The following is an 18,053-nucleotide window of genomic DNA, read 5'->3' on the forward strand; positions in this document are numbered from 1 at the left end:
ATAAACCACACAAAGACACTACAATGAAAGAGAACTTTAAATCAATTTCCCTCATGAAATTCGATGCAAAAATACTCAATAAAATTCTTGCAAACCAAATCCAAGAAAACACCAAAACTATCATCCACCATGATCAAGTAGGCTTTATCTCAGGGATGCAGAGATGGTTCAATATATGGAAATCCATCAATGTAATCTACCATATAAACAAACTCAAAAAAAATAAAATAAATAAGCATATGATCATCTCACTAGATGCTGAGAAAGCATTTGAGAAAATTCAAAACCCCTTCATGATAAAAGTTTTGGAAAGAGCAGGAATCCAAGGCCAATACCTAAACATAGTAAAAGGAATATACAGCAAACCAGTAGCCAACATCAAACTAAATGGAGAGAAACTTACAGCAATCCCATTAAAATCAGGGAATAGACAAGGCTGCCTGTTTCCACCTACCTATTCAATATGGTACTGGAAGTCCTGGCCAGAGCAGTTAGACAACAAAAAGAAGTCAAAGGGATACACATTAAAAAATAAAAAGTCAAAATATAACTATTTGTAGATGATATGATAGTATATTTAAGTGACCTCCAAAAATTCTACCTGAGAACTTTTACAGCTGATAAACAACTTCAGCAAAGTGACTGGTTATTAAATTAACTCAAACAAATAGTGGTTTTCTTCCACTCAAATGATAAACAGGCTGAGAAAGAAGTCAGAGAATCAATACCCTTTACAATAGTCACAAAGTCTATAAAACACCTTGCGGTGACCCTAATGAAGCAAATGAAGAATCTGTATGACAAGAACTCCAAGACTCTGAAGAAGGAAATTGAAGATCTCAAAAAATGGAAAGATCTCCCATGCTCATGGATTGGAAGAATCAACATTATAAAAAATGGCCAATCTTGCCAAAAGCAATCTACAGATTCAATGCAATCCCCATCAAAATTCTGATTCAATTCCTCAGAGAGTTGAAAAGAGCAAATTGCAAATTTATCTAGAATTACAAAAAACCTAGAATAGCAAAATCTATTCTCAATTTAAAAAAAAAAAAATCTCGGGGAATCACCATTTCTGATCTCAAGCGATATTACAAGGCAATTGTGTTAAAAAAAAAAAAAAAAAAAAAAAAAAAAAAAGCTAGTAGTGGTACAGAGACAGGCAGGTAGATCAATGGAACAGAAAAAAAGACCCAGAAATGAACCCACACACCTATGGTCAGTTGATCTTTGACAAAGAAGCTAAAAACATTTAATGGAAGGATACCCTCTTCAACAAATGGTGTTCTTTCAACTGGCAGTCAGCATACAGAAAAATGCAAATGGATCCTTTCTTATCTCCTTGTATGTTGGAATAAGCATGCCAACTATCACATCTGGGAAGCAGGTGAGAAGCTGTTTGAGAAGCCGCTGGGGGAGTGGAAACCTTGCAGCGGTGAGAAGGACCCCAAAATCTGCACCTGTACCTGCACCTGTGGAGCGTACCGGAAAGAATCAACTGATTCTTGACTGCATCATGAGGATTTTGGCTGCTGCCATATTAATGCTGCTTGAGCAGCTACCTTTGTAGCTGTGAACCTTTGAGATTGCTCCTCCCCACCTCATTGCCACAGCTGCTTGGTGGAATTGTCAGGAAAAGTGGCTGAAGCCCTCGCTACTAAAGTTAATCTAAAATCTTTCATTCAATTGGATATGGATTCAATTAAGAATGTTAAATTTGAATTAACTCCTAACTGTTACAGGAACAACTCAGTGTGGCTTGTGAGGCTATTAAAACTGAGATAGCCTTTAAATTTTGGGCAAGTAACCCTTAGAGCAGTTTGGGCTTGTATTTTCCCTAATGTCCCTCAGGCAAGATAAACCTGGAGGAAGCTGTCAGCTGACAGACTAGTAGTAAACAACCCTATAGCTTGAGCTCAGTGGAACGTGTATAAATTGCATGACCAATGACAAGAAAACCCACAGGGTTGCTGCCCAACCTAAGACAGAAAATCCATGGGGGCCCAGCGTGGATATTGTTGAGATGGGTAAGAACAAATGCTGACGTCTGTGTGTGCCTAAACTGGGTTCTTAATTTTAAAAAAATAATAATGGGGGAGATGTTGGAATAATCATGCCAACTCTTGCATGTGATTGGGGTTAGCTACACTGCCTGCTTGCATACCTCAACCCTGGGAGAGATACATGCCCTTCATTTGTTATGCAATTTTGCCCAGTCACAAGCCACTCCACACCTGGCCTTTCTGTCTCCAGCTGCCTCAGCTCACAAACTGCACCCTAGGGGGTGACTTCCATATAGCAGCTAGGAAATTTGCATACCTCTCCTGTAATTACCTGAGTATGTAATACTGGGACCACAGTCTGTGTGGTGTGACCACAGGCTGTCCTGAGAGAGGGCAGTTCAAGATGGAGTAAACTTTCTGGTAGCATGAATAATGGACTTGTGTCTTTCTTTCAAACCCTTAGGCCTTCGTCCAGTTTGGAGTAGCTGTTCTTGGTTCAGGTATAACACTTGGACAAAGCTCATGTCCAAATGTATAAAAGACCTCCACATAAAAGCAAGTACACTAAAACTATTAGAAGGCAATAGGGAAGAGCTTTGAACACATAGGCATAGGGGAAATTTTTCTGACCAGAACACCAATGGCTTATGCTCTAAGATCAAGAATCAAAATTGGGACCTAATGAAATTTCAAAGCTTCTATAAGGTTAAGGACACTGCCAAAAGGACAAAATGGCAGTCAACAGATTAGGCAAGGATTTTTACCTATTCTACATCTGATAGAGGTCTAGTATCCAATATATACAAAGAACTAAAGAGCTAGACTTTAGAGAATCAAATAATCCTTTTTAAAAAATGGGGTGCAGAGCTAAACAATGAATTCTCAACTGAAGAATATCAAATGACTGAGAAATACCTAAAGAAATGATCAACATCCCTGGTCTTCAGGAAAATGCAAATCAAAACAACCCTGAGGTTCCACCTCACACCAGTTAGAATGGCTAAGATCAAAACTCAGGTGACAGCAGATGCTGGTGAGGATGTGGAAAAAGAGGAAAACTCCTCCACTGTTGGTGGGGTTGTAAGCTGGTACAACCACTCTGTAAATCAGTCTGGTGGTTCCTCAGAAAATTGGACATAGTACTACCCGAAAACCCAGCTATTCTGCTCCTGAGCATATACTTTAAAGATTCTCAAACATATAACAAGGACACATGCTTCACCATGTTTATACCAGCCTTATTTATACTAAACAGAAGCTAGAAAGAACACAGATGTCCTTCAACAGAAGAATGGTTACAGAAAGAGTTGTACATTTACACAGTGGAGTACTACTCAGCTATTAGAAACATTGACTTCATGAAATTCATAAGCAAATGGATGGAACAAGAAGCTATTATTCTGCGTAAGGTAATCCTGTCCCAAAAAATACATTGTGTGCACTCACTGATCAGCTGATGCTAGGCCCAGAAAGCTCTGAATACCCAAGAAACAATTCACAGACATATGAAGCTCAAAAAGAAGGTAGACCAAAATAAAAATGCCTTCATTCTTCCTAGAATGGAGAAAAAAACACTCATGTGAGGAAATGCAAGGTCAAATAGAGGAACAGGAATTGAAGAATAAATCACTCAGAACCTGCCTCACCTGGGGATCCACCACATATGCAGCCACCAAAACCAAGCACTATAGCTGATGCCAAGAAGTACTTACTGGCAGGAAACAGACAGAGATACCTCCTCAGGGACTATGTCAGAGTCATACAGATACAGCTGAGCATGCCTGCAGCTAACCATTGGACTGAATAAGGGGACCACAATGAAGGTGCTAAAGAAAAGACTGAAGAATCTGAAAGGAGTTGCAACCTCATGGGAAAAACAATATTATCAACCAACCAAACCCTCCAAAACTCCCATGGACTAAAACACCAACCTTTGAGCACACATTGAGAGACCTATTGATCCAGTTGCATATGTAGTTGAAGATTGCAGTGTCTGGCATCAACATGAGAAGAGGCCTTTGGTCCAGGGAGGACATGCTTTCCCTATGTAGGAGAATGCCAAGGTAATGTGGTGGAGATTAGGAGAAAGTGCACCTTTGTAACTGCAAATGGAGGGGGAGGGAGATGGGAGCAGGGTGTGTGGGGATAACATCTTAAATGAAATACAGAGTATCTAATAAAAAAAATGAGGAAAAAAGAAATATTCCAATACTTCTTTTCCTATATATTGTCTGTGTTACACAGCTACACACTCTACTATATTTAAAAAACTATCTATGGTAGCTATTTAATTATTCATGGCTAAGAAACATAAAGGTCGTATCGTTTGACAAAGTCATGATGACTAAACAAATGCCAGTAGTTTTTCTTTTTACTTAGTTTGAAAAACTTATGTAAAGTCTTGCTTTTAAAAATCTATTGTTTTACTTTGTACCAAAAAAAGTTAATAAAAATAGGTTATTCTTTGATCCAACTATCAGGAGGAGTGTGGACTGTTCGAATAAAATTTATCAAGCCTTTGTGCAACAGTCCTAAGATAAGCACGGCTCTAAAGGCCTCACACATGTATATCACAAATGCATCCTAAACCAAACACATCTGTATGAGCATTATCATTCCTAATTTTTGAGATAAATAACTGTTGCTGTACTCAGAATTGTTCTAGTAAAGACCAAAAGGACTTTGTGAGCCATTCAAGGGCCATCACAACTGCTCAGCTCAGCTGCTGCAACAGAAAAGCTGCCCTGGGCAATGCTTAGGCTAATGAATGTGGTTGTGTTCCAGTAACTCTATATTCACAAAGCAGATGGCACGTCCTCGGGCCACAGTTTGCTTACCTCTGAAAGTCATTCATAACTTGCTCATTCTTGTTCATACCAGAATAACAGAATCTGGACTCAAGTCCTGATTTTTCTGCTTTGAAGATGAATGCTCTTTCTACTCTCCCATGGCTTTTTTAGGATTGATGTCCTACTTTCAAACAACTGGATTACACTGACCTAGGTTCTTTCAAGTTTAGCCAAAACTATATCCCACAAACTTATAGAAATTTTATAATTCATCTAATGAATGATTTTATAAAGGTTTTACTTACATAACATATAAATTGCTCTTAATTTAAAGGTAGCGTTTTCTATTTAACTGAACAAATAAACTAATTAATCAATGTTTGCTCAGCCGACAGAGATTAGTGAGGAGTTTGCAGGCACGTTGGAACTGTGCTGCTATTTAGAAAAACCCAAATGGATAATGCACTAATTTATGAAGAATATAGTAAAGCCCCACTGTAGCACACACACAAACTCCCTGCATCATGTGCCTTAAAAATAGAAATGGTCATGGTGATGCATGTCTTTAATCCCAGAACTCGGTTCTATCTTGATTCCTTCAAGTCTTGTATCAGAAGAGCATGGTGTCTTTAAGTTCAGGGAGGCAAGCAAGGATAATGTAAACAGCCTATTTTGTTTGGGTAGTCATCCCTCAACATGTCAAAGAGAGATTCCTTGTTCCTGTTCCTGGTGATTTTGTTGCATAGGCCATGAATTGTGGGGAGCATTTGCCATTCTATAAGTCCTTTAATATATGTATGTGTTTGTGTTATATATGTATTATATGTAAACCTATAAAAATAATTTTTCTCATGTTTTTAAAATATGTACTTAATGTTACCCTTTTTTCTTCCCATTCCCTCTATATGATCCTCCCTTCTCCCCTCATGGCTAAAGAGAGAAGTTTTGAAGATGACAGTAGAAACTGTTCATTTAAAAAAATAGTAAGAGAAAATGTAAACATACAAATCAATTGTATAAAACAGAAGTCAATGTCTATCAGGATGGTCATGAGAAAAGAAAATGAATTAAGAAAATGCATTGACTATAATTCTTCATACACAAATCAACCAACAATATGTCATGGTCTTAAACATAGAATATAAAATACAAAATTCCTCCAATTAAATGGAAGATGCTTATGACCTTGAACTAGGACATTTTTAGCTAGAATAGAATCATAAAAGGCAAAAAAAAGAAAAAGAAAGAAGGAAAGAAAGAAAGGAAGGAAGGAAGGAAGGAAGGAAGGAAGGAAGGAAGAAAGGAAGAAAGAAAGAAAGGAAAATGAAAACTGGGAGACTGAGACAGAAAATTTGCCTCAGGTTCAAAGCCAGATGGGGTTCCATAGTTGATTCTAAGTCAGCCTAGTGTGTCAAAGAATAAATAGAAACAAATACTTTTGGGGGATATAAGAATTTTTTATTGGATATTATCTGTATTTATATTTCAAAAGTTATCCTCTTTTCCCCTCACTCCCAACTCCTCTCCCTGTACCCTTGCTTCCATGAAGGTGTACTCTCTCCCAAACACCCTCTCCACCTCAGCACCATGTCACTCCCTTACTTGGAGAAAAACTGTGCCTTCACTGGACCAAAGGCCTCTTCTCCCTTTGGTGCTAGACAATGCGATCCTCTGCTGCATATGCAAGTGGAGCCATGGGTACTCGTGGTTGGTGTTTTAGTCCTTGTGAGCTCTGGAGGGTTTTGGTTGGTTGATAATTTTGTTCTTCCAATGAGGTTGCACACTCTTTCAGCTTCTTTAAACCTCCCATTACCTTCTTCATTAGGGTCCCCGTGTTCACTCCGATGGTTAGCTACAAGCATCCTCAACAGTATCTGTATGACTCTGGCAGAGCCTCTAATGAGGCATCCGTATCTGACTCCTGCTAGTAAGCACTTCTTGGCATAAGCAATAGTGCTTGGATTTGGAGGCTGCATGTGGGATGGATCTCCAGGTGAGGCAGTCTCTGATGATCTTTTCTTCAATTCCTGCTCCTTTATTTGTCCCTGACTAAGGCATCCATTCTGGCCTTCCTTCTTCTTGGGCTTCATAAGGTCTGTAAATTGTTTCTTGGGTATTCTGAGATTTTTTTGGGCTAGTGTCTGTTTATTAGTGAGTGCATACCATGTATGTTCTTTTGTGACTGAGTTACCTTACTCAGGATGATAGCTTATAGTTCCATCCATTTGCCTAGAAATTTCATAAAGTCATTGTTTCTAATAGCTAAGTAGTACTTCATTATGTAAATGTACCACAGTTTTTGTATCCATTCCTCTGTTGAAGGACATCTGGGTCCTTTCCAGCTTCTGGCTATTATAAATAAGGCTGCTATAACACGGTGGAGCATGTGTCCTTGTTATATGTTGGAGCATCTTTTGGGCATATGCTCAGGAGTGGAATAGCTGGTTCCTTGGTTAGTACTATGTCCAATTATCTGAGGAACCGCCAGAATGATTTCCAGAGTGTTTGTAACAGCCTGTAATCCTTCCAACAATGAAGGAGTGTTCCTCTTTCTTTACATCCTTGCCTGCATCTGCTGTCACCTGAATTTTTGATCATAGCCATTCTGACTGATATGAGGTGGAATCTCAGGGTTGTTTGAATTTGCATTTCCCTGATGACTAGGGATATTGAACATTTCTTTAGGTCCTGCTCAGCCATTCGGTATTCCTCAGTTGAGAATTCTATGTAGAAAAAAATTCTTAATGTTGCCTCAACATAGAATATTTTAAGAGGAAAATATAAATATGCATGAAATATAGAGCACTCTAAAAGTTTAGTTTGTAAAATAATCATAAACATCAGAATACTAAAGCAGACACGTACACCTCCTCTATGAGTTCTGAAGTGGCACTACTGTTTTTCCTGAACTTTGCAAATAGGCAGTCAGACAACTTCACTTATATTCTAGAGGTGTGGAGGTCCATTCAGATATTTTGATGTTAAGAAGCTAACTCAACCAAACAACTTAGCCTCAAAACACATCTCTTTTCTTCTACCCAAGTCTTAGCATTACACAACAGGGAGAAGCCACAGCTTGGGGCATTGTATAATTTTACATTGTGTATGTCTTTCTTTTAAGGAAAAACCTGTGTAGTACAAACTACCACACACACAGACTGCTCAATGAGTGGGTTGTTTTTCCAGTCTTTGCTGTAGTACAGAGTCCAGCCATTACCATTACCATTCTCCTGTGTTACTTTGACAGGGGATTTTTGCAAATTTTGGTTGCCCTGTTGATGGTGGAATATACTTTGATGGATAATCTCTTCTTTTGCATTTATTTATTTATTTATTACTAGACCTCAACCATGGTCTTTTGCCCCTTCACTCTCTGCCTATAGAATGTATTATATGTAGTCATGTACTTTGTATTAATATATTAGAAATCTATAGCTCTGTTTTGTACTTTTTATCCTGTTGGATACTTCTAATCAAAACTTTAGGGTATTTAGTTAATTTAGTCTTATTAGAAAATAAATAAAAAAGTAGAAAAAAGAAATATAAAGCACTTATTAGTCTGTGTAATTCGTATGCATTAATGTAAAAAGAAGAAAGGTATATTAGGAGACAATACTTATAAAGTATTTCTCCTAAGAAATAACTTACATGTAATATACATGATTTTCCCTTCAAGTTGAAAATAAGACAACCTGTTTTTTTTTTTTTTTTTTTTTTTTTTTTCAAATGGCTTCAAAGATTTTTCACAAACAGCACAGGAACAGCACATTAGAACACTAAGGTGTTAAAATCATCATTAGTCATTCAGTTAGCATGTATCTACACAAACTACTATTTGGAATGTCCACAACCAAAGGTTGATAGTGCCTTATAGCATCAGAATGCACAACTAAAATTCTCACATAGCAATGATAGACAGAGAATAGTATTTTCATTTTAGAAAAGTCTAACATATGTCTGCCCTTGACCTCATTTCTAGCTTTTTTACAGAAAAGAAAAAAAAAAAAAAACACATATGAGTCAACCAACACTCATATTTGACTACTCAAATGAACTTTAACGGACCAAACCAAAATCAATCTAGCTGTTCATTAGATAGTAAATAGATATCAACACACTGTAAGAAACAATGTGTGTGTAGTGTCTACATGTGCCTGGATCTGTTTCAGGAGTATTGTGTTAAGTGAAAGAACCTAAATAAGAACATGCACATTTGGGGAAATTGGAGGAAAGATATGTAAGAAGAGAATGATATAATAATATTTTAATCAATTGTAAAGTAATGAGCCTGAGAGATTACATTTATATGAAGGAGCAAAATGGAGAAGATGTAGAGGTCAACAGTGAGTCAGTGATTGACAACAGCTGAGATTAGGTGGGGGAAAACAGATAGCAAGCAGATAGAGATGTTAGGATGGTAGAAATGTTCTGTTTTACATGTGGCCATCACACAAACATGTGATGCAGTCAAAATACTGCTAAGATGTCTTCTGAAAACTAATTATTTCAATATATGCATTTTACCTCAAAAGGCAAAGTCATATGAAAGAAGAAAATTGGCCTTCTGGTCATTTACTCAAGTGTGGGTCAGACTAATTCAGAAGACTTTTGGTCTCTTATCTAGCAGAAGTCCAGGCTCTAATCTGAAAGGCCTGATCTAAGAAGAGTCTAATCTGAAAGGTAGTTGAAATAGTGGACAAAGGCATTAATTTTATATTGAACATCACAGCAGATACAGGAACAACAAGGAATAAGAAAACTTCTGCATTAATCTTTTACAGTCGTCTCAGAAAAAAAGAAAATTGGTTTCTTTCTGGCCTTGCTAACTCAATCACATAGGAAGCCAGAATCATATACTGTAAATCTACATGTCACCAACATATTTTAGAAATGGAGAAAGGATTCCTTTCAATACCTTACTATTTTCAATGTGCCATCTTAGACCTGGTCACCACATTTCATACACAAACACACAATTCTCTATCAGGGGCATGAAAGAATCATAAACAATAAAACTAGGCAGCATGGTATACTGGGATAGCCAAATGTTGAGACTGATTACAGTTGGTTTTCCTCGAAGTTACTAAATCCTGAAAAGGTTGATAATTTGGGATGTAAACCAGGTGAGTACATAGTTTTAAGTGACATGAGCACACTGTTGACTTGGCTACAAGTTAAATGGAAAAATCTTCATTGTAAAGGCAGGTTTCAAATAGCATTTCTCAGAAAAAACATACCCACAAGTCAGTCCACCTTTCAGATGCCTATCAGAGGAGTCATTGAAAAACTTGTGTCATTGCAAAACAACTCATAACCACCAAAACATTTCCAAGAATGCTTCACCTTATTTAGAGCTATGCAGAAGCCGTTTGCATTTAGGGATGGTTTTTGATGACCAGTTTTTTGCTTTCCAGATGGGTATGGTTCCCCATTACACCATCCTTTCCAGGGTCCCATTCCATCACATCTGCACTACTCTAAACATTAAACATGCCATGATGTTTGATGCATACATTACCTAGCAACAGACTGTTACCTTTTCTTATAATGTCCTTTCAACTTTCTGCTTAAATGTCAACTCCTTTATGAAATCTGCTCAGCCCAGCATAGTTAACTCTTTTGCCTGTAGCTTTTTGTACATTAATATCTATCAGAAATGATTATAATTTTTCTTATGCGTGCCTTGGTTATTTTTGTTGTATTAAATGTTGGTTCATAGACCAAATTGAACTACCATTACTAATTAGAAAAAGGAGATCCCAGGACATCCTAAAAGAAATACAAAATTTAAAAAAGAGACATAACATTTGAACATTTACAACTGACAGTGTACCCCCAATATGGGAGACAGGTGTTTTCAGTCTTGTTTCTTGATTATTAATCATTCCATTCCTTTACATCTCAACTGATATTCCACTTCCTGGTTACCACTCCACCAACTCCTCATCCCACATCTGCCCTCCTCCTTTCCCTTTGCCTGTATGAGAGTGCTCCCCCACCCACCTACACTCTCCCTCCCTACCACTCTAACATCCCCCTATGCTGGAGCATTAAGCCTCCCTGGGAACAAGGGTCTCCTCTCCCATTGCTGTGAAGCAAGGCCATTCTCTGCTACATATGTACCTGGAGCCATGAATCCTTCCAGGTACACTCCTTGGTTGGTGGTCTAGACTTTGGGAGAACTAGATGGTAGGGCTAGCCTACGTGATTCTTCCAATGTTTCAATGAGAAAACTGATGGTGTTGGCAATGAATGTCATAAGGGTCACTTAGCATCTGATAATAGAAACTTTGCTCATATCCAATAACATCTCCTAACTCCACTTTATTTCTGGTTGCAAAAACAAGGCAAATGGTCTGTTGACAATAATGTGTTATGGCACCAAACTTTCCTTTCTATTTTCCTTTTTAATAGGACTGTGAATTACTCCTTATCAAGCATTGATGTTGTTAGTTTCTCTCCACATTTGAGTATACAGTGCAGACACTGTGCACCTGACACTATTCACATGACAATCCATGTCAAAGGCTCCTCTGTAAATGCCAAACGCATTACATGTCCAATGACTGTTTTGCTTCATTCGTCAAATGTGTCCCATTTTACTGATAGTCTACTCTTTTCTAAGCTCTCTTTCCAGTGCTAAGGAAAAAAACATTAATAGAGACTCAAAGTCTGGTAGGGAACAAGGATGAAAGGAAAGGTAAAGGCAGCATGTTTAAGTGAGAGCCAAATGTCTTCACATCGTTAACCTCATTCACCTGAGACACAGGTATCTTGGTTTTATACCCCTCTCTTCTGTTCTAGATTCCACTGCCAGTGAGATCAGAATTCTCATTCTTTAGAAGATGTGGCTGCCTATTTCTATTAGGGGATATCCTATTTCTATTAGGGGAACAGAGTGAAGGCTCCAAATTAGACATGAGTTACAAACCTTTGTAAAAAGATGATTGTCAATGACGACTGCACCCATTTTCACATTTGATGTCAGCTGTCAATCTAATGGATATGTGGTGTCAGGGCCAACACCAAGAATGAACACAAGAAGAGAAAAGGATAATTCTGGTTAATGTATAAATTCCAGGAGGCCAAATGAATATCATGTTCATGACTACAGGATCTCCCACCCATGCTTCATACATACTGGGGAAAGATGGGCTATGACTGTCCAAAGTAAAAAAATATGACTTGAATAATAAACTCAAAAATGTTTTAGGCAGAATAAGTAGATATTTCAATTAATGAAAAAAAAATATTGCAATGAGAAGACAACGGGTGGAAATGCATGTTCTGAACAAAAATGAAGACAATAAAAAGTCAGGAATTTGACAAGTCATGAAAATTACAGACAGACCAGTCAGGCAAAATTGAAGAATGAGGAAGTTAATATGAGGCAGGAAAAAGCTGCTAGAAGTGCAATTCTGAGTCAGGTATTAAAAACACAATCATCTCACCTCTTAAAATTGAGAATTAATTATAACTGCGCATATTACAAATGCTAAGTATGTGCCCCAAGAACTCTTTGCATGAGAAGGTCTGCACATAGCTTCTGGGAACCTGCCCCTAGCTGGTTCTGACTGGTAAATAAATATGCCAACAGTCACCTAGTGAAGACAGACAGAAGTGAGATTTTAGTATTTTCTGGGTTCGGGACTGGGAGCATGGAAAGAAGATGGAGATAGGTCATGCTGAGCAAGTGTGGAAGAAAGAAGAGACATCATCCCTGAGAAGAGTGCAGGAAAGAGAGGCATAGCTGCCATGTGAAGGAGTCAGGAGAACTCAGCCCAGAGGACTGCCCTACTAGTTTCATGGCAGCCAAGACAGAACATAAAGTTAGTAATAATTTAGGATTAACCCCATAGAGGTTAGGCAATGGCCCAACTATTGTACTATTTAAGGCATATTAAAACATAAAGACTGTATGTGTGTCTTCCATTTGGGAACATAAACCATTGAGGGTAGGCAACCCACCCATGGGATTTATTAATTAGTAATTAATTCAACAATAAATCACTTTCTCTCCCATGAAATGGGTGAGAGTTCACTAGCATTCCCTATCCTGTTTATATTTTAAATGCTTAGCCACCTACTCTAAGTCATTATGAATTTATGATATTATCATGTTAAATATACCTATTTTTTTGAGTAGAAACAAACATGACAAATTAAAATATGACTTGTTTAAGTGTTCCTCAATCTTAGTGGTTTGCTCCTAGTTGTCATGGTTATAAAGCTCATAAAATCATTTGATAGTTGAGGGATAGTATTAATCAGTCTTAAAATTAACATTTTCTTGTTCTGTACCTGGAGCAATAGATTCTGAATGCTTCCTTTTAATTGAAAATACTCAATTATAATAAATTCTCTAATGATGATACAAAAGAACAAGAATAAAATCAGAAGGAGTTATAACAGAGAAAAGTAGAGTTCCACAGGAAAACTTGAATTTATTTTCTTGACATTGCCCTCAGAATCAAGTCTGTAACCTAAAAGAAAGAAATCGGAACCATGTGTGGTTAGTAACAACTGCATTTTGGAAGTTTTCACAAGGATTGGGCATCTCTTCCATCTGAGTATTGATTTAGCACTGCTAAAATCCCTGTGGGCTTGTTCAGATATATTTGGAAAAGTTAAAAAGAAAAAATAATAAGGATAGAGAGAGGAAGAGAGAGTGGGGAGAGGGATGGAGGGAGGAAGAGGGGAGAGGGGTGGAGGAAGGGAGGGAAGGAGAGAGATGGCATCAAGTCCTAGCATTCATTTGAACCTAAGTTCATGACTTATCTGTTATGATTTCTTTAAAATTGTCAGTAATAATTCTTAATTACTAAACAACTAATTCCACCAGCTCTAGGTTCTTGTAACACACAACTGGCAACATTCCCAATTAGCTCCTTTTTATTTTGTTTAATAGTACTTTTATTGATTATTTGGAAAGTTCACATCTTGTACTCTGAACATACTCAGCCCAGTCCTTCCAGGTTTTCCCCCACCCCCAAAAAAGGAGAAGAAAAATGTCCAAATTGTGTTGCCCATATATTCACTGGCACATGGCCAAACTCTCTGTAGTCACCCTCTTAAAGAAAACTGAGTAACTTACCACCTGTACCCCTTCTAGAAACAATAAATTCTGAAGAGCTACATTTCAGCATCCTTATCATAATCTTAAAGAATTCTCTTTGATAGCTTTCTGAAGGCTATTACTTTTCGGGGTAGAGGGTGGTGGAGTAGGGGTTGTCACAGAAGCCATAAGTTATTGAATTAGAAATTCTGGCAAGGTTTTTAATCATACAAGTAGCATTAGAAACAGTCCATTCTAATAAGCCCCATAAGACTTACCTTTAAAAATATGTAAACATCTAGAATGGAACATCCTATATAGAACAGCACTTTCAAATTGATGGTCTAGAAAAGTTCAGAGACCAAGGCATTTTTTTTGCCAGATTCGTTCCAATCTATAAATTACATAATTTTGTTCCAACTTTTGTAAATAAAGTTTGGACTTAGAAAAACTAACACAGGAAATCCACAGAATAACTGTATGTCTATATTTTTTAATTCAAACCTACAATTTTGTTTGGTTGTAGAACTTTCTGTTGTTGATTCATAGTTGTCTTTTTTAAACTTTTATTATTTTTGAGATTACGTTATAACTATATTTGCCATTTCCATATCCCCCTCAATCTCCCATACAACCTTTCTCGCCCTCCTTCATTTTCATGATCTCTTCTGTACATTATTCCTTGACAGTTATGAGGCTCATATAACATATTTACCAGACTCAATTCTTCTCAGATTTACTCTCCTTCCCAATCTATCCAGCTTTGTGTCCCTCGTTTTCTTAACCATCCATGTCCAGTTTTTGCTGCTCAAAATATTCTTGTATGGGTGGTCTTCCACTGTGGAAGGGGTGATTTTCCACGGGGTACATTCTTCGAAATACTGACTCTTCCTTTTTCAGTAACTATCATCTGCGAGCTACTGAATGGCTAGTGTTACAATGTGTTGCCCAGCTACTGTCTCCACGTTGGCATTGGTCTGTCTTAGATTCGAATAGGATATATGTAGGGTATTATAACTGCTATGCATTATATGCAAATGTTCACATATGCAACTGTCCTACTGCAAACAACATACGTTTTCTTTAAGCCATCCAACACTTCAAAATCTTTTATTCTTCCTGCCACCTCTTCCATAGTGACCTCTGAGCCCTGGTTAAGAAGTAGATCAGAATAGATTCCTTTTGAAGCTGAGCATTTTGCAGTCTTTTTTTCTTTTCAACTTGGCCAATTAATAATCTGCCTTAATCATATCCTACCAAAAAATAAATGCCTCCTAATACAATGGGGAATGTATTGATCTGTGGGTATAATGATAAATCATTAGAAGCTAGTTTAATGGAACTGATCTATTTAGCTGAATTATAGTAGTGGCTTCTCCCCTAGGTCTGATGAGGTAACTAGTCATAGGTTCATCTTCACACAATAACTGGGTCAAGCGTGAGTTTTATCTTGTCTAGTGGCATTTAAATCCAACCAGAAAGTGTTTTGCTACTCTCTCGATGTTAGTGCCATTATTATGCCAATGGGCATGTATTCCCAGTCACTGCTGCAGTCTGAAGAGTCCACGGTTAGGTAAGATTGGTGACTACTTTTCTTCTCCTATAGCTTGCATAGCTAGCACCTTCTAGTAAATAGAAATTAAATTCAAGGTCTAAAAAATTCATGTAAGTTGGTGCAAAAAAAAAGGTAGTTTGTAAGCTTAAAGGCCTAGGACTGAGAATATTGTAAAACAAGTCCAGACATGCCCCGCTAAGCCCATTGTTAAAACATTCTAGAGACTTGGTTAACTGACCTTAAAGATAAGATAGGAATGCAGAAGTTGGCCCAGGCTGTCTTTTACAACTGAGTCTTCAGTCAAATGAGCCCCTCCCAAGTCTATTCAAAAGTAAATTAGATGTTAACCACAATGTATCCTGACTTAGATAAGCATCCCCTCCACCAGTCTCCTGACTTCCTGACTGCAAGTAAGCTGTGGATGTTGGGTGGACTTTGTACTTGAGCTAATTCTCCCCAGACCCCCCAACCTCTCTCCTGACCCTCCCTCTATAAAAACCCCTAGCTTTCGAGCCTCACGGTCAATACCTCTATCTCCTTCGTGAGATATGAATCGGCCTGGAGCTCTACCATTAAACTACCTCATGCTTTTGCAGCAAGAAGGTCTCTCGAGTTTCATTGGGTAACCCTATGTTCTAAGACTTGAGTGGGGGTCCCCGAAAGGGGGTCCTACACTAGCTCTATGAGAGGAACCAGTAGAAATGACACTTCTGGATCTATACTAATGGCTTTATCAAGTTCTATGACTGAAGTATGTGATATACTCTGCAGTGAAGGTTTACCACCAAATTATGGCGGCCAATAAGGAGCAACAGCAATGGCCCACAGTGTTTGAGGGTTTATGAGACCTCTTTGTTCAAAATCTTCAAAGGACATGACACTGGGTGTTGCCAACCCCCATTTTTTTAGCTTTGGCTACACTGCCTGCTTGCTGTGCCAGGACCCTAGAGAGATACACTCCCCCCAATTGCTATGCTAATTGGCCCAGTCACAAGCCTACTTCCACACCTGGTCTTCATGTCTCCAGCTGCCTCAGCTTACAAACTTCACCCTAGGGGGTGACTTACACACTGCAGCTAGGGAATTTGCATATTCTCCTGTAATTACCTGAGTGTATAATACTGGGACCACAGTCTGTGTGGTGTGACAGCAGGCTGTCCTGAGAAACTGCTGTTCAATATGGAGTAAACTTTCTGGTAACATGAATAATGGACTTGTCTTTCTTTCAAACCCTTATGCCTTCGCCCAGTTCGGAGGAGCTGTTCGTGGTGCAGGCACCACAAATGGAGGCCCAAATCACATCTCACAACTGGGCTTCATATTCACTTGTCTATTGTGTCTAGTGGTGTTATTAGCACTGTTATAAGGTAACTCTATTTTCTCTCTTTCTCTCCCATGTTTATGTATAAGTATGTATATATGTGTGTGTACATGTGTGTGCATGTTGATGTTGTTCATCTCTTCCTGTACTTTTTCCTCTGCCCTCTCCTTCCCAACTGTAACCTTCCCTTTTCATCCTATATGCTATCTTGAACTACATTCAAGTCCCTTCCCATAGACTCTTATTAATTCCCTGAGCCCTATATATTTTCCAAGTGAATCACACATATCTCAAGATTCAAACAAAACATCTACAGATGAGAGAATATACAGAATTTTTTTTTTCTGAGTTTGGTTACACAGAATGATTGTTACCAGATCCATCCACTTACTTGTGACTTTCAATTGTGTTTGTTTCTTAATAGCAGAATAATAACCCATTGTATAACTATACCAGATTTTCATTTTCTATTCCTCAAAAGATGGCCAACTAGGCAGTTTCCATTTTCTGGCTATTGTGAGTAAAATGTGATGAACATAGTAGTGAGCAGATACCTCTAACGTTAAATATAGGGTCATTAAGGTGTATTCCCAAGAATTACATGTCTGGACCATACGGTTAAATATATTTATTTTTTTAATTGAGCAACTTTATTTTAAAAAACAAACATAAATGTACAGATTTTAAGCATTTTTGCATAAAAGTATACGAATACATTTTTGTCAGTACTTGATTATTTTAAAGGTTTGATAGTGTGCATTAAGATCCTACTAGTTACAATGAGCATAAAGTACATGTAAAACAGGATGTAACCTGGAATTAGCCAAAGTTTTCTTGGTGTGTAAAGATTAAGCATAATGGTTTTTTCATTTTCTTTCTTTCTTTCTTTCTTTTTTTTTTCTTGAACTTCATATAGTCTGTGAGTTGTTTCTGGGGGTGATCAGAGCTTTCTGGGGTTAGTATCCCATTATCAGTGACTGCATATTATGACTGTTCTTTTGTGACTAAGTTATCTCACTCAGGATGATATTCTCTAGATGCATCCGGTAAATATGTTTTTACCTTTTGTATAACATAACCTTCATATTGTTGTGCACAATGGTGGACCATCAGGTTTTATTCCCATCAGCACTGAGTGCTCTTCTTTCCCTAGATCTATAGCAGCGTTTCTCATCATATGTGCTTTTGATCTAAGTCATTCGGAATGGGGTAAAATAAAATATCAAAGGAGTTCTAGGTTGTATTTCACTGATGTCTGAGTGTAATGAACATTTTAAAAATTGTTTCTTGGTTGTTTGTATTTTATCCTTTGAGGACAGACTCGTTCTAT

The sequence above is a fragment of the Micromys minutus genome (genome assembly GCF_963924665.1).
Source record: "Micromys minutus genome assembly, chromosome: 33".
NCBI lineage: Eukaryota > Metazoa > Chordata > Mammalia > Rodentia > Muridae > Micromys > Micromys minutus.